The following is a 19843-nucleotide window of genomic DNA, read 5'->3' as shown; positions in this document are numbered from 1 at the left end:
TTTCTTCATTTCATAATGTTATTTATGTCGTATCTTCTAAAATTTAATTCTGATATGTATTTATGTTTTTTAATGCATTCCATATTTATATTATTAAATAAATGATAATTATTTTTTTTGTCATAATTTAATTTAAATTTTTTTTATTTTGTAAACTTTTAGAAATTTTTAAAAAATTCACAATTATTTATTAAAATCTATTATTTATTAAAATATATTTATTAAAATATTATTCAATATTATTAAGAACAATTGAAATAGCAAAGAGGATTTTTATTTTAAAATGAAATTTTGCTTATATTTATTCTTATTTATATTTATTATCAGACTCCAAAATATAAAAATTAAATTTTCTATTTTTATCAAAATAAATTATTGCAATTTAAATCATAAATATTAAATATAAATTCGTAATTTTATTGTAATTTTATTTCAATTTATTTGATATAATTTCGATACATTTTTATCAATATAGATAGTTTTATATATATAGTTATATATAGTTATAACTTACAATTATACTTAAAAATGACGATTATAGAAAAAAGATATATAATGGAAAAGCATATATTCAGTTAACTTAGAAACATTATTTCCTATTGAATCTTAATTATGAAGTCTGTTTTCCTCTCTTATTTTCTCCTCAATTTTCATTGCATGTAATGTTTTATTTCATTTTTATCCTCAAATCTTTATTACAAATCAGAGTAATTAATTATAGCAATCATATCTCGATTCTTCGTTTTTATTGGTAATTCTTTTTTTTAAAGAAATGTCGTAAGAGTTTAATATATATATGACATTTCGAAAACATCAAAGTTAATCATTGTGATTTTTGTAATAACGAATAGATATTTTTGTACGAGAAAAAAGTCGACTTTTGCGTATTTTGATGGAGAAATAAATGAAATAAACATAAATATTGGATTATTAACATAAATAATTTGATTTTTACTGTAATAAATTGATTTCTATTAATTTTTAAAATAATTTAATCTAAAATTATTTAAATACTTCTAAAATATTTTTAAAATATTCATTAAATAATTATATTTAATGAATTTATATAAATTCTAATATTATATATGTTATATCTATATCTTTTTAGTAATCTTCAGATATTTATTTGATAGTTTATAATTTACAAAAGAATTAAAATCACAATTTACTATTACAATATATTCTTTTCATAATTTTTATTTTAACGAATTTCATTAGATAAAAAATAAAAAGATATAAAATCAAAATATAATTATTTTATCTCAATTATATTGAAACTATATAATTCAATTACAGCATTTTTATTAATTAAAAATAATTAAATCATATTTAAAAATATATTTTTATATCGTAAAATAAACAATTATTAATTATTAATCAAGATATCGAATCAAAGATATAAATAATTCGATGAATCGATATTGATAATTTAATAAACATTCAATGGATTATTAATTATATATCTTATGATAATGCCTAATCTTATCCTAATATATTTTCTTTAAAATTTAAATCCAAAATTTTTTTTTAAAAAGCCAGTAAATACAAAGATAATGTTTTTTTATATATAAAGATATATTTATATGGCATGGTATCTCGAAATTTATGAATAATTAGCCATTTATTTAGCTAATTAATTTATTATATCTTTCTTAGCAAGTGATAGAAAATATCTTATAAATTCGTAACGACAAGGAAAATTAATTGGAACCATAATAAAGATTTGATATCGTTCTATGTATATGAACATATGAATTTAAGAATTATCACATAAATTGATTAAGAACTTTAGAAAATTAATTAAGAATTTAAAAGATACATGAATTTATTATTCTTATGAGAAAGAAAAACATATGAAAATAATAAATATTAGAGTGAATTAAATATTTATTAAATTTCGTAACGAATGGGTTACATTTCATGTTTTACATTTGTTAAAAATAGAAATAAATTCAGAGTTATTGCTTCGAAATAGAAAGTTTTATTTATTTTTTTTAAAACATAATGATTTTTTAATAATTTAATTAATTTAATTACTTTCATTTATCGAAAAGATAAAAATAATTCGAAAAATCAAATATTATATGAACTTTCTAAAATCTCATTTTTTTGAAACATATTTTTTAATTTCTTTATTCTCATTTTTATTATATCATCAATTATAACATTTTTTAATTAATCGATTTGTATGATAAAATAAATATATACAATTTTTATTTTTATTATTAATGATCAATGATTTTTGCACAAATAAGTTAAAGAATGAATTTTTTTAAATTTATTTTGAATCTAATCCAAATTTTTTATTCTTCATATAATATTATTCTTATAATGAGAAAAATTAATTTCTGAAAATAAAAATTATATTATTGTAGATTATTGAAAAAAAATTTATATAATCAATGAAAAAAATACTTTTGAAATGATTTATAATACATAAAAAAAAATTTATATATTGAATTTTAATAGTTTAATTATAAAAGTTTTGTTTGCTATTATTAGAAATTATAAATAAATTTCTAATGAAACAAAAATTTTGTCCTTATGTTTTATTTTACTCTCTAAAATTGTGGATAAGATATAATATTATATATTAGCATGAATTAAAATTGAATTTAATTCGGTTTTTATAGGATTAATAATATAAATAATATAAATCGCATAAAAAATTGGTCAGAAACGATTAAAAAATAAAAAAGAGAAATTCGGTCAACGAAAAAATCTGTGATCTTTTTGTTGTATCTTTTGTTAGTTCATTACGCAACAAAAGTATCGCATGAAAAAAAAGATACATTATTTTTTATTCGAACTATTGCATTTATGCAAATTGTTGATACAAAAGTTGCGGACGTGTATTACATAAAATGCAAAGCTTAAACGCGTAACGAGCGAACGCGTATGTTTAAACCGGTTTGGTTTTCACACAGAGATTGGAGAAAACGCGATGATGTAAATTAACATCTATGCAGTTATTTAAAAAGCCGAACTTTCATATTTTTTATCAATTTAAAATCGAACAAAATAAAAAACGAAAGAACGGAGTGTTTTGAAATTTTAAAAACTCTCCAGAAAAAAAGTTGCTTAATTCTTAAATAGATTAGCTAAGATGAATGAAAATATGTTGAAATATTAAAGGATATTAATAGATAAGATCATATTTTATATGATGATTATGAATCTTTTTTTTTCATTATAAACAGTTAATTTTGTTGAAATTTGTAGTTTTAGAAGCAAGTTGTAAATATGTATAAATTGATAAATTTATTGTAATTTTAATTGATTATGAAATGATCTTAAATTATATCAATAATTATATTATAATTAATAAAACAGATAAATTTATAACTATTTATTATAATTTATTAATATATTATATATTTATTGCATATATTGTTAAAATATCTAATATCTAATTAAATAATTAGATAATAATTTATAATTAATAATTTCTTAATTATCAAATAATATCTTTTACCTACAATATTTTTGATATTCACATTTTATTATAAGAATCATATTTCAAAAATATTTTTATAATAATATAATAATTCATCAATTTTTTAATTATTTATTTTTTATTATATTCCAATATAAATATAGTAATGTTTCATTAATATCTATCCTTATTAATTTCCAAAACTCATTAAATTTCATTTTCCAAATTTCGTTTATTTCATTTTCATATTTAGCATTAAACATTTATACAAACTTTTTATAATAAAAAAACATTTTTTAATAAATAACCATATATAATTTTAACTTTTGAGTAGTTATTATTAGTTAGCGAAAAATATTGTAATTTCAAAAAATTAAAAAAAAAATGAGTATATATGTAAAAACAAAAGATCAATAAAATTTTCAAGAACTAAAATATTATCAAATAAAATATCATTACTTCTAATATATTATTACTTAGAAATGTTAAAAATATTATTAGATATATTTCTAGCATTTCTAATGTCCCATTTTCTGTGCTTTAGTTGTCATGAAATCTTTCAACTAAGAAAAAAAAATTGAATTTTCTAAATATTGAGAAAATTATAATATTAATTATCAGTGATTGCATAAATTAATGAATATCTAAATGGCTGAAGTCTATTTGTAAAAGTGCTTTTTTTAGATCTATCGATAACTTGAAAGATTTTCACAATTAAAGATTCTTATAGAAAATTAAAAGTTACATCACATTAATATTATAAAATAATGATTATTTGTGTTACCATGTTATATAATACGATGTATTTCTTCGTGAATCATTGTCTCGCGTCAATAAATATAATGTTTTTTTTTTTATATAATAAATATTTACAGAAATAATATTTTTTTTGTTCTTTCTATTGAAAAATATACTAAAAAAATTAAGCAATTGAATACAAATAATAATCGTTCATTTGTTGATGAATTGATTATAACCATTAAAAGTAATTTAAATAATTTGATATTTTTTAATATTATTCAAAAATTATTATAAAAGTAGATGATCTAGTAGTTTTAAAAATTTAAATAATTCGATATATTTTGATTTATTAAATGATATTATTAAAAAATTATTAGATACTATAAAGAATATATATTTTATATATATTATCTAAAATAATTTTAATAATTGTAAAATAATATTTATTTTATTCTCTATAATAATATATTAATCTTCTTATATTCAAAATTAATTTTTAAGAAATATTTTAATTTTAAGTTTGTAAAAAATTTAGCATATGAAAGAGAAAAAACGATACGAAATAATTATTTATGTTTTGTTTATTTTTCATATAATAAATATTTTATATATAAATACACAATTAAAAATAAAATATCTTTTAAAATAATTAATTTTCTTAGCAACGTACTTAATTCCTTAATACTCTTTTATAGAAGATAAATAAATGTTCTAATTGCTATAATTTTACTTAGAAAAATAAATATAAATCTTTCTAAAATGTTTCTATTTCCGGATTAATGTTTATATACATCAAGATGTATTATTTAAATTTATTTAATTATTTTATTCCATAAAATTATATTTTATGTTTGAAATTATAATTAAGACTTGCATGAAACATTATATATATTATATATTATATATATTATATATTATATATATCATATATAATTATCAAAATTAATAATTGATATATATTTATATATAAAATTAATTAAAATTTTTTCTAATAATTATGTAATGTAGAGAGTTGAAATCTTTTACATTTGTTAAGGATTAATTGAACTTTAATTAATCATTACATTTTATTTTCTAAACTTATATATTATATCATAATATCATGTATATATTACAAATATATATTATAAAAGCAAAAAAGAATGTAAATCATTATTATTGATTTAATTTATTCTAATCTATCTTTTAATTGAGTCAGTATATTTATAATTATTCAATTAAAAGAAAAATATTACAATACCTAACAAATATTCGATATCTTCGGATCTTGCATGATATTTAAAAAATTTTCAAAAGATATTCGCGTTATTCTATTTTGTATCCGTCCTAAATTATCTTTATATATATCATCCTATTTTGTTATTATGTAAATAGAGTAATTTCAGAACATTATATTTTCACATGGTCTACTTTGTTGTCATAAATCGATGAGAAAACAAAATAAATAAATTAAAAAAATATATATATAGAAAAAATTAAAGAGCGAAGAAAGTTGAAAGAGAAAAAAAAGGAGATAGAGATGTATTAAAGCAGAAAAAAAATAACAGAAAAATCAATCATTCATAAAAATATAAAAACCAAATTCTAAAAAAGAAAACACGCAGTTTGATAAATATATATATATATATTTACCAAACTGCGTCTTATGTATATATGATGGCTTATCTTGCCATGCTAAACTTATCGCAAGCTTAAAACATTCGAGTTGGTGTAGCAAGATATAACATACGGTTTATAGTGTCTGGATATAAGTTGCTTGCCACGGATAGGGATACGTACATAGATCAAGAGAAAGGCTAAGAAGAACCAATGGGTAGGATTCACCTTCTCCTTCTCTTTTACTGATTTCGTGTTCATCTTCTTCTTAAGAAGAACATTCCTACTCTTTTTTCTCTTTTTTTTTTTTTTAGTTTTCTTCTCCTATTTCTTGCTTATTCTATCCATCCTAAATTCCCACTTTATCAAAGCAAAAGTTAAAGATGCCGCAAAAAATTAATGACTTCGTTTCCATATGAATTGAGTAGAGAGTCATATTAATTGGGATAAAGTCTCGTGTTTTTCATGAATGAATTAAGTCTTATATCACATTTGATACCGATTAGACAATTTGATACCAATAGAACTACAGTTGCTAGTGGTAGTTCTATGATTATTCAGAATGCAAATCTTCTTTCTTTTCGAGCTACGTCTTAGGTACTTATTTTTACTATCTTTTTCCTATTAATAAAGGATCTTCATCTTAAGAAACAATTCAAAAAAAGGACGAAGCCCACAGTTGAGAACTGCTGTTCGCCCACGCTCCGCTACATTCATTCACTTTTACGTCGATCCTCCCTTGACCCGCGCCATCCAGAAGGAATCGCGCTGGTGCGCCTTCGGCTCGAACGTGTTCCAGTGTGTTCACCGTTCTTCACGTGTTCGCTGCCGCCTATGTATACGCGTCTGCACTCGCTTCGACCTCGCCAAGTGACGTCATCTGATTCGTATACGTTTATCCGCGTGCATTTCCTCTACAGCCCTCTGTCATGCGAGTCGACCATTAATAAACTTTATTACGCGCCCGAATCCGCGTGGCAAAGGTCTTTCGATGCGGGAGACACGCGTGGCTACCTGCACTATTCTCTGTCGAACAGCCTTCGATTCCGGATACCGTAGTTTCTCCAATCCTTTCAAATATTTTTAATTTATTTTTCTTATCTTTTTTTCCGTTTTGTTAATACCATGACAGTATCCTTTTATAATTCCTGTGTTTTTGTATATAGAAAGGCTTTAATAGAAAATTTTATTCAACTACGATGTCTATGAATTATGGAAGAAGATTAGCGAATAAAATAATTAAAATTTAATCACAACGATATAATACATTGTATAAGTTTTAAAGATAAAATATAATACAATGAAACAATAATAAAGTACAATTTTGTGACTATCTATGTTAGTAATTTTATGATGGCAGATAAATATATTTTTTAGAAAATATTTTTATATATTGTTATGGAAATAATTTTTTAAATTTCCTACATAATTTTGATTTAATTGGTTTATATTTGTTTTATTATTTTAATTTTCTATTTTAATTCTGAATTTTTTTACAAATATTGCGATAAATAAAGTTTTAAAATAAACAGTATGAAATCATTTCAAATCAAAAGGAAAAAATAAATCAAAATATAAATTTTTTAAGTTTAAAAAAATTTTGAAAATCAACAATAACATCAGAAAATTATGCAATAATATTCGAATGTTATAATATTATAATATATTGTAAATCCAATTAATATCTTTTTGAAGCAATTAATTATTTCTAAAATTAAATACTTAAAAAATTAGAGAAACAACATTAAGAATAATATTAAAATAATATTAAAAATATCATTATATATAATTTTATTAAACAATATATAAATTTTTATTAAAATTTATAATATATAAAATATCAAATCATGACATAACATAATTTGAATTGTATTTAAAATTAATTAATATTAATATTATTCTGAAAGAATTATGTATATCATGTATATATTTATTAAAATTCATTAAAATCATTAAAATTCCTTTTAGTCAAAGTTTGAAATTAAAATAAAATTTTTTAACTTTTTTTTTCATTTTATATTTATATATTCACTATTTCTTCACGGAATTAATTTTTCATGTATTATTAATATATTTTTTCTAATTAACACATTACAATAATCAAATAATAATTGTCAAATATAATTTGAATTATAAAGTAAAATAAATTTTCAAAGAATAAGTATTTACATATTTATAGTTATACACATTTTTTTTTATTTTTTGTTTGTTGTTTTGTGAAATTAATAATTCATTTTGATTGAAAACATAAAAAAAGACATTATGATAAATTTTTTAAAGTTTAGAAATTTTAAAATATACAAATTTCAATTAATAATCAAAAGAATATAACACAATGAAAATAATATCATCATTCAGATAATCATAAAAGACAAAAATATAAAAAAATAAAATATAATAAAAATAAATAAATAAATTTTTCTGTAATCAAAAATTAAATTTCTTTATCTTCGATTTTAGATAAGTTTTATTTTATGAAAAATGAAAAGTCAAAGATTATTCAAAGAACGAAGAATTATTAATTTAAAATTATTATATAATCTTTAAATTGAATTACAAATTAATATATACAAATATATATTATAATATTACATATGTATATACATATGTATATACATATAATATGTATACATATAAAATATAATAGTATTGATATCACATATATGTAAATATTAGTTAAGAATTAAGTGAATTATAAAAAGAATAAAAAATTGTATAAAGAATCAAAGGTATTTATTATATTTTCATATTTTCTTTTATATAAAAAGTTTCGTTTATGTAATGAGTTTTATGTAAAAGGTTGAATTAAAAGAAAAATGTAGAAAAAAACATATGAAAAAAAAGAAAGAAATATTGCACTGGCTAATAATTCAAGAATTTGGGATCGTATATATATAAATAGTTGGTTGGTTAATGTCTAAGTTAATGATTCATCAATGTCCGGTGCGGAATTAGAATTATCTGGCAGATAAAATGTACTTATATGAATTTTTGTTGTACTCGCATACCTTTTAAAAAGGATTACGAAAGTATTAAGTAATCATGTACATTGCCTTGGGAATCGATAATTTGTGACAATTAGTGACGAAAGGATTAATGACATTCTGACACTCAAGGTGTTTCCTGATCACATACTTGAGATTAAATCAAAGGACTGAAGCCATGTAAGAAATTATAATGAAATTAAAATTAGAAAAGAAATATTTAATTTGCATTTGAGAAACTAGATTAATTGAAAAAAATAATTTCGAATTAATTTTAACATAATTAATTTATAATATTGCATTTTAAACTTAGAATTTGAATGTTTTGATTATTAATTGAATAGAGTTTTTATTCAAATTTAAAATTGGATTATTTTTATTCATTAAAAATTAATTCAAAGATTATTAATATAACAATCACTTTTTTATTTTTAAAATTAGTTTCCAATAAAAAAAACAATATTTTTAATTATTTTTATTTAATTAATAGAAAATTAAGATGATATTAATTAAATTAATTAAATATTTTTTTTTTAGCTAGATCATATCAAATAAATAATGAATATTATATTAAAAACTATAATTATTATATATGAAATATTTCTAAGCTTTTTTTTTAGGTTATTTTAAACATTATTTATTTTAAACAATAATATCTTTAGACTCTTTATATCACATACATTAATAAATTAAAAAAAATAAATTAAATAAGTAAAAAAGTTTTTTTCTATAGCGAAAAGCAAAAAAATTGCAACAAGTGTATAAATGAATTTTTATCAGTTAAAATAACTTTTTTTCTTCTATCTAATAAAAAGAAATTATAAATCGATTTTTCAAAAATCATAATTTTTCAAGATTTTCTATTTTTAATTTTAAAATGATACAAATTTAAAAAAAAAAGTATCAGTTAAAAAAAAACATATATAATAATCCGAAAGGAAAACATCACAAAGAAGAATAAGAATTAAACAAAAAAAATTCCTAAATCTTATAACAATATTCCTCAAATAAAAATGTAATTGAACATAGTAAGAATGAATAGATAATGAATATATAATTTTAATACATATTTAATTTTAATAATCATTTGTAACTATTTGAATATTATTGAACTTTTGTATCACAAAAGAAATGACAGAATTTTCTCAATTATTTAATAAATTGTAAATTACAGAGTAATTTCGCATCGAATCGCGTACTTCAATTCCAGAAAAAGAAATTTCTATTCCTCAAGAAACAGGACAGCGTTGGCAATAGAATTCTTGATCTTGATTACGATATGAGAACATTATCCTTAGAAGGAAGTATGAGCAACGAGAAGAGCGTTGCATTGCATACGTGACCAATGATGCGCAAGCTCAAAATCGTGACTTTTTCGCGAACACCTGTCTATCTTCCACCGAATCGTGCACGTATCGGTCGTACGACTTGTCCTAGCACTTAATAGAAGATCATCTCCATGATCAATAGTCCACCATAACAACTGCAAAGACTGCACATATCCTGAAGGCTATAACTGTATTCACGGATAACACATAAGATTATGGATGAACCGTTGCACAGTTGCGGAACAATGGCAACTTAATGGCAATGCGCGTGGCATTCCTGGATTGCTGCCATGGTTTCTCGTCGTAGAATTCGCATCCCTGAGCACAAAATAACGTTACGCTAAGAAATGCATAAAGCTCCGTTTATATTGTCGCATCGTGAAATTATAACTGGAAACATATATGAATATTTAAAAATATTTTTGTCAGAATGCAACATTTTTAAACTTTTCTTTAACATTCTAGAACGAAAGAATTGTATAATTTCTTTCCAGAAAATATTTTAGAAATTATTAAAATATAAAAATTTATATTTGAAAAAGTTTTAAAATGAATAACTTTTTAAGTATATTTAATATTTTTATATATTTTTAGCTTTAGCACTATCTAAATACATTTAGATTTATATTTTCTAAATACATTTCGAATACCAAACATTTGAGAGTTATATATAATATTTAATATTGAACAACACATCATTTGTTATATTATAATTAGTATTATATTTATAATAAATAATATTCGATTACAAAAACTTGTGGAAATAGACAATGAATTTTAATCCAAAAATTTTTGGAAATAATATTCGCTTTTTTCTGAAAATTTTCTTGAAATTTTTTAAAACTTCATTCACTGCTATTATCTTTTAACACTTGCTATCTTATATATATCTTAATGTATATCTATATTATATAAACTTTATTTTGTCATTTTTAATAAAAATTTAGCTATTTATTTTGTTTTATTAATTTTTTATTTACATATTGATACCAATGTTACATGACTGAATCATATATATGAATAATATTTCATATTATATCATATTATATCATATATCATATTATATCAATCAGATATCTTATTTTTTATCATTTCTTATATTTATTTTATAAGAATATTTTAAATTGAAATTTTTATTATTATTGGTGGCTATTTGACAACTTGCATTTTCTTTTACTTTTATTTAACTTAATTTTCAATTCAAAAAAATATTATAACTATATTAAATTTTAGGATTTAATTTTTTTCTATGATTTAAATATAAAGCATTTTTTATGCATTTGCATTCAGATTAAAGAAATTAAATTTAAGTAAATACATTAATATAATAAAAGTTCGATTAAATTCTGTAGATATTAAAATCTAAATGAAGTGAATATTTGATTATTTGCATGATTATATAATATTAATTTCAATTGAATATCAATTCTTATCTAATTCAGATATCCGAAAAATAAAAAGAAAATAAGAATCCCATTTTATATAAAATTAATTGTGTATACCTCGCGATATTTTTAGATATAGCTAACTGATAAATAGATATTTTTGAAATGATATCCGATGATTTATTTCTCCAACGAATCTTTTTTTTAATTTTTCCGCTTATTCTTTTATATTATAATTCATTCATTCATAACTAAAAAAAAATTACATTTTTGGAATGAGATAAGAATTTATATGAATTATAACATATTTATTGTATGTAATTCACATTTATTTTCAATCATTGTAATATATATAGCTACTCTTTATATTTGTTATTAAGATTTTTTCGTTACAGATTTTGATTATAATATTGATATAATATTCTTTATTTAATAGTATGAACGAAGCAATCATGTGTCTTCATATTCATCCATACGCTATGTTGCGATGTAGCGTAAATAAGCGTACTGCATTATTATCTAATAATGTTCTCATTTGTTCACATTCGATTGCAGTCGCATCGATTTTACTACTATAATTTTCTAATTAGTTTTAGGCTACATAAATGGACTTCTCGTAAGATGCAATCGATACATCAAAATTGATTGACGATAAACTTTGTTCAATGCAATTATCGAAAATCTTAACTATATTTATGAGATTATTTATTTAATATTATATATTTAATATTATATATATAATATTTAATATTATATATATATTATATTATATATATATATCAATCATATGTAAAAAAAAATCACTTGTATATCCAGAGGTTATTAATTTAAAATGTTTCAATATTCGATGAACAAATAAATTCATTTAAGAATAATTAAAATATAATGCTTTTTATTTCTAAAAAGTAGAAAATTTTTTTTTATGCATTTAAATATAAATGCCAATTATCTTCGTACGAGATATCAATTAAAAAGTGACAAAATTTGAAAAGGAAAAAGAAAAAACAAAATAGATTTTGTTTATAGACAAGAATAAATTTAAATTTATTATAATTTGAGCTAAATTAATTATATTCTATATTCTATATTCTATACTGCAAATTAATAGCTAATTACATTAAAGAACATTGCTTAAATTTAATCAAATATGTTAGAGAATAGTATTTATGTAAAATAAAATTTTATATATCAGCTTGTTGCTTGTTGTTTAATTCATTTGATCAAATGTTTATTTCTTTTTTCCTTTCTTTTTAAACTTATAACATAAAAATTATATTTTTAAAATTATATTTGATTAATTTATTGTTATATATATATATATATATATATATATATATATATATATATATATATGATTATCTAATTATTAATTATATTAATATATTATTTAATATAATAAAATTTTTTTTTGATTTAATTTTATTAATTCTTTATTAATTTTCTTTATTTCAATGATTTTGTATAATTTTCAATTTGATTTTTTATGAAACTACATAAATTTTTATAAATTTTTAATTAAGATTTAAAATTAAGATTCTATAAATTTCTTAAATTTCTATAAATTTCTTCTCTATATTATCTAATTTAATTTACGATTATTTTTTCAAAACAATTTTTTTTGATTTATTTAATATCAATTAGATTTAATAAATCAATTTTGCCTAATTTATTATTAGATTCGTTCATACAATCGAGTAACAAAATACAATGCTTAGATATAATAATTAGTTTGAATATTCTATCGACTACAGTTAACTTGAATTTATTCCAGTCTTGATATTAATAATCGCATCACGTAGAATCGAATCGGACAGAATAAACAGAGCGAGAGAGAGAGAGAGAGAGAGAGAGAGAGAGAGAGAGATATGATTGAATTGTAATAAAATTCGTATTCGTATTTATTGCGAGATGTTATGACAAGTATCGCTAATCGCTAATGAAATTAATAAAACAATTTGTCCAATGAATTAATACTGATCATTCTAATTTAAAATGACTTCCGTTTTATGACAATACATTATTTTTACAAAAGTTTAATTTCATATTATTTTCAATGTTTAAATATTTTAAATATTGAGATATTGAAATTTAATGAAAATATATTACTATTAGCAACATAAACAAGTTCAAATAATCAGAATATATATTATAAGTAATAATTAAAATCTTTCGAAATTTAAATATCAAAATTTAAAAAGAAAATTCTAATTCATTTTATATCAAATCAATCATTTTTCCATATCGATATTAGGAATTTTTTTTGTAATTTGAATTGAATTATAATATAATCTGCATAAAATTAGAAAGAATTGAAATCATTGTATAATTTCAAATTTATAAGAAATACGAAAATTTCTAATTTTTTATTTTTAAATCAAATTCTTATAACTATATATTATAAGATATATTTTTATATAAGATATATATATATATATATATATATATATATATATATATATAAGATAATAATAAATAAGATATATATATATATATCTTATTTATTATTATCTTATACAATTAATTGTTTGATATATTCAAGTTGATGTTCATATATTCAATTTCTGTTTTGTATTGTATAATTTTGTATTGTATTTGTATAAAATGATAAATATCTTAAGATTATACAGAAGAAATTTCATATTAAATATAATTTAAAAAAGTATATTGAAATCTCTTCAATTTAATTCGCAATTTTGCTATAGACAATATGTGAATCATGGAATTTATACTTAGCGGTAATAATAGTTAGCTTCGATTGGTTGAAGGAGTTTCTTCGAAAATTTCGACTGATCATTCACGTAAATAAAGAATATTAATATAAAAAACATGGTTCTTAGTATCCAGATAGGTTTGGTTAATCGCTCATAAATACGCAACCAATGTTTTTCGCTCCTTCGTTATTCGTAACCCATAAAATTTGCTTGACTAGAATTTTAACCAGCCATATCATTTTGAGCTCATATTGTAATCTTACCAACCTATGACATGAATATCGAGGACTTTAAAAGTTTTTATAGTTCCACGTGTTTGTACTTTTTTTAGAATATTGAATATGAAAAACTATCCAAGCAATTCTTCTTTTTATTTATTAAAAAAATTACGATGAAAATAATGAATAAAAATTGCAAAAATACATTATTATTTGAAAATATGAATAAAATAATTTGTTATTTTATCAAAATGCTATGATATTTTATATTCTAGTATCGAACAGATATTCAAAACATCACATATTCTTTATAAGTTTTGAAGTTAGCTATTAATTTCCAAAGTTTATGTGCTATAAGTTAATATCTACATTAGATTAATATCTATATAGTATTATATTTTGAGGAATTCAATCGGACTTTATCGGATCATAATAGATTTAAAATATGCAATAAAACACATTTAAAAATATAAATGATTTTCACAAGATTTTCATTATTTGCAATTTTATCTCAAGGTTAAAATCATCACGATATGCTCTATATGCTATACAATTTTCATCTAAAATATTTTTTTTATTTCTAATATTTATTAGAATAATCACATGTAGATATTTAAAATCTAGAACATACTATATCATGTTGAGTTATAGAAAGTAACCAATACATATTACATATAATAAAAAAGTTAAATAAATTACAAGAAACTAAATAATTCTAAATAATTTATTAAATATTTCTATAATTATTCTTAACAATTTTTGTGATATAAAAAATAAAGCATTTTTTGATATACAAATATTACAACATCAATGAAATATTTATTAAAGACTTTTTAATTTTTTTATGATACAATAATAAAATGAAATATATTACAAGTAAATTAAATAATACAACAAGTAAATAATTTGATAGAACTAAAGTATCGAGAAATTAATAAATATATGAAGAATTGATCAATTCTTATTTTATGTTTACAAAATCAAATGAATTATTTAATTAAAAATAAATTTAGAAAATTTAACATATTCCCAGTAAAGAAAAATCTTAAACTTTTATAAATATCATTTATAAGAACATTGAAATTATTTTTAAAATAAATATAATCTCGATAAATATTATGCGAAGTATTATTTGCAAATTCAAGATGAATTTCTTATTCAATACGAAAATGCGATATTTTTCAATGTACATCTAACAAATAAATGAATCTTTAATCAAACGAACACTATACTTGTGATTCGATCTTAGCTCTGATCTTAAACTATAGAAAGTTCTTCCTGGTACGTTTACTGTCTAGAAGGATGAGAAGTAGGTGTTGGTAGACGACAGTGAGCCGTGAACGTGGGCTGTGATCCAGGGTCTCCACCAGTACTGGTCTTACTGGGAAACGCTGTTATCCTGCCCTCGAGGCCCAAGGTGTACCGCAAGGACACGAAAGTGGCAGTTTTTGTCGTCGTCGTTCTATCGTTCAACATTCTATCGTTTGGCACACGAACTAAAAGCTTCTTTTCTCGTGTCGAGTTAGCAGAGATTCCGAACTCGCTATATTATTGCATCGATAAATACGCCTACATCTTTGTCTTGAAAGAACTGCAAGTGCCATTTTAGGCTTCGTTGTTTGATCAAAATTAAAAAGGAACGATCCGGGAGAAGAAAAAAATTTCGAAGATCTTAGTATACGTTCGATATACAGTATAAATGATATTTCAAAATAAATTTCATAAAGATATATTTACGATGGACATTTTTAATAAGAAATTCTCGTCACTTTTGGATTTTGAAAAGATGTATATATCTTCACTTTCAAAATGTTTAAAATTTAATTATTCTTATGTAAGAAAATATATATTAATATATTAAAGTTTGTTTGAAAATGTTAAATTGGAAACAAAATGTTTTTTGTTTATTAAAAATTATACGCAATAATTACGGAAATTATTCAATGCTTAAATATTTTTTAATTATTTCGTAATTACTAAATGAAAAAAATCTATCAAAAATCGAATTTAGATTGGAATTGCAATTAAAATCGATATCTAGTTTAATTTAAAACCAGTCTAGTTTAAAACCAAACTATAATATAATTCTATCCAATTCAAATTCAATTCTAACTTAAATTTTAACTTAATTCAAATTGAATTCTTAAACCATCTAAACTTTATTCTAACAAAATTCCAATTTTTAAATCTAATATTAATACTTTAATTCTAATTCTACTCTAGCTTTTTTTTTTTGCTTTGTTTTTTATTATTATTTTATTTTTAATTTTTAGAGGAAATATTCATAGATATTTTACATTTCATATAAAAATTGTCAGATTCTTATAAGTTAAAATTTCCTCATTGATCATTATAAAGATTTGAAATGTTATTCAAGATAAATACTTTGAAAATTTAATTCAATTAAAAACAATTATTAAAAAGATATTTCTCAAAGTCATAATTCAAAATTATTAACAATATTCTTATTATTATTACTATTATATTATTATTATTATTATTATTATTATTATTATTGTTATTGTTATTATTATTATTATTACTGTTATTATTATTATTATTACTATTATATTTTTATTATTATTATTATTATTATTATTATTATTATTATATAATTATTACTTTTAAATAATTTTTCTTTAAATATCGTCGTATTACCTTTACAACTGATTTATAAATAAGTATCATATCTTATTCTCATAAAATTCTTTTTTATTTATTCTTAAATAATATAGACAAACCGTCTCTCCTTTTATTAACTTATATTTGCCTATTCCTTGTATTCAGGCTGCGATCTGATGTCTGGTATATCACATTGCCTATATATGCACGCATGCGATGTAGAAGTGGCGCAGAAGTGATGCATGGATGCGAGTCAGTGTCTCCAGTATTCTTAAAGAGTGCTATTTATACTCCTGACTGCACAAGCTAAAAGAACGGCTAAAGGAGCGGGTTCCTCAATAAGGCAGCAGGTAGGCTGTACAGTGATTCAGAGGTAATTTTTCCAGTTGCTCCAGACAGTGGCTGATTCTCTATCTGTATATGCAGTGCTCGCTTTCATCCGCCACCATCGATTGTCTCTTCTTTCTTCTTCTTTTCCATTTCTTTGTCATTTTCTTCTTCTGTACTCTCAGTCTTTTCCTTGTATTTTCTCTTTTTTTTTCGCGTATCCTTCATGCCACTAATTTCGAATCATAGATCTTGTTGTCACTTTGATCTCTCATGATTGCCTGGTAACTCAGTTAGCAGTTAACCTTTAAAGGAAAATTAGAACAAGACTCTTACATGGCCATATGAATATATAGAATGATAATATATATATGTAATGTGTACTTTTAAAATTTAAAATTAATTCTAGAAATCAAAATAAACGTAATAAATATATAATGTAAATTAAATTGCTTGTAACTTAATATCTCAATTGTAAATAACTCTCAATTGACATTATATTACTTTTTATATTTGTTTTGTGCTCTAAAATCGATATTATAAATGTCTTAAAAATGTATTAATTTATGTATATTTTAATTGAGTATAAGTCGAAAGGATTTATTAATGCGTAATTAAAGCATGAATTCTATTTAAAGATATTGTTTTGAAATTATTAATGGATAATTAGAGATTTAATTATGATTGGATATTGGTGAATTAGAATTGGAATTTTCTTAAAAAATACTTTTTATTTTGAAAGATTTCAAATTTGTAATTCCTTATATGAAATGATGATATGTTTATTCTTTCATAAGTAAGATAAATTACTGCTGTTTCATATAATAGAATAAGAAATGGATTTAAAAATATATATGAAACTCTAAATGAAATTTTTTCAATCTTTTCAGACATCTATATTTGATTTAATAAATAATAAATTAATATTATTTCTTCTAAATCTTTTCGACATTTGCTTTTTCTTATATTATATAATAAAATAAATTATATAATATTTTATAATTTTAAAAGTAGTTTTTATTTCTTAGATACATTTTATATTAGTATTATAAATTTTGTATCATTATTTAAAATAATTAAATATTTATGAGATAAATAATCTAAAAAATATATTCCTGAAAAAAAAATTTTAATGTATTTTCAAATAAATTTGTTATTTTATTGTAAATATTAATTTATTTTTTGTTTACAGTGCTATAATGATTAAATAATGAAAATAAAAAATATTACAACAAATATTACAATATATACAAACTTTTTATTTTCTTTTTTCGAGATATTTGTTAAGAATTTTCTTTTCTCAAAAAATATGATTATATCGATCATTTAATTGTTTAATCTTATTATTCTCTATATCTTATAATATATTATTCTATATTCTATATTCTTCTTCGAAATGAAGTTTCTTTTGTATTTATATATATATATATATAAATACAATATATATATATATATTATATATATTATATATATATTAACATATATATATATATATATATATATATATATATATATATGTTAATATATTTGCATTATTGATCTATTATTTATATGATCTATTTATATACTTATTTATTAGAAATACATCGTAGAACAAATAATTAATTACTATAATTAAATATATATAATGGATAAATAGTTATTGTTTTATGAATTTTAATGATCTTAAAATATATTAACTATATCGAAAAGAATATTACGAGAAAATAATCACATTAATATCCATAGAGAATTTTGGCATTAAATATTTCAAATAAGAAAATAATCAAATCAAAATTCAAATCATAGAATATAATTATAATATAAAATATCAAATATATTTTTACGAAGCTAAGGTTGAATGAAAATGAATGACATATATAGAAAAAAATTGTTCACTATTGCAACAACATATTTTGAAATTATATTATATTATATTATATAATAATATAATTATTTATATAATAATCTAAGTTATTATATTATATAATAATATAATATTTAATTATTTAAAAGTAAGATATATTCTTTTGTAATGAATTATTAATAAAATAATATTTATCAAAAAAAATTTTCTAAAAGAAAGAAAAGAAAACTAAATTATTCAAATCATTTGAATTATAATTTGTTCATATTGAAAACAATAACCAAAAAAGTCAATCAGATTCTATTAGTATGTCTACCGTTTTGTGACCGGATAACGAGCTAGACAACATTCTCTAAAATGCGATCAGATATAGTTTATAGTAAAAGATTTTGTATTCTCAAATAAAACAGGGCTAAATATGTTTTATCAACCACGATGATTTTATTCGGTACCGTTATCTCATTAAGCGAATTACCGGAGAGATTCAAATGTTATCAATGACCTGATCAAGCTAATGATAGTTCCATATTGATAGCTGCTTGGTAAACCGAGAACACTTGGAGCCTGTGGGCGTTGGGGCACCTCAATTAACATTGGAATGGCATTGCCGTCGATTTTATGTAGGCGTTTGGTATCCAAGACACGTATC

The 19843-nt window shown here is 20.5% G+C and overlaps 1 protein-coding gene across 3 annotated transcripts in view; it reads left to right on the top strand.

Moving 5' to 3' along the window:
* Window positions 1-19843, top strand: part of LOC100578680 — a 372214-nt gene that overhangs the window by 121231 nt on the left and 231140 nt on the right. For 2 of the 3 annotated variants that reach the window (XM_026441505.1, XM_026441506.1), the window contains one exon: window positions 17187-17371. The exons of the other annotated variant lie outside the window; for it this stretch is intronic. The gene's annotated coding sequence lies outside the window, so the exon portion shown is untranslated. The remainder of the gene's footprint in view (window positions 1-17186; window positions 17372-19843) is intronic. 3 annotated transcript variants of the gene reach the window in all.

The sequence above is a fragment of the Apis mellifera genome, linkage group LG6 (genome assembly GCF_003254395.2).
Source record: "Apis mellifera strain DH4 linkage group LG6, Amel_HAv3.1, whole genome shotgun sequence".
Lineage (NCBI taxonomy): Eukaryota > Metazoa > Arthropoda > Insecta > Hymenoptera > Apidae > Apis > Apis mellifera.
Note: the sequence above shows the minus strand (reverse complement) of the source record. Positions and strands in the feature narration are given on the sequence as shown.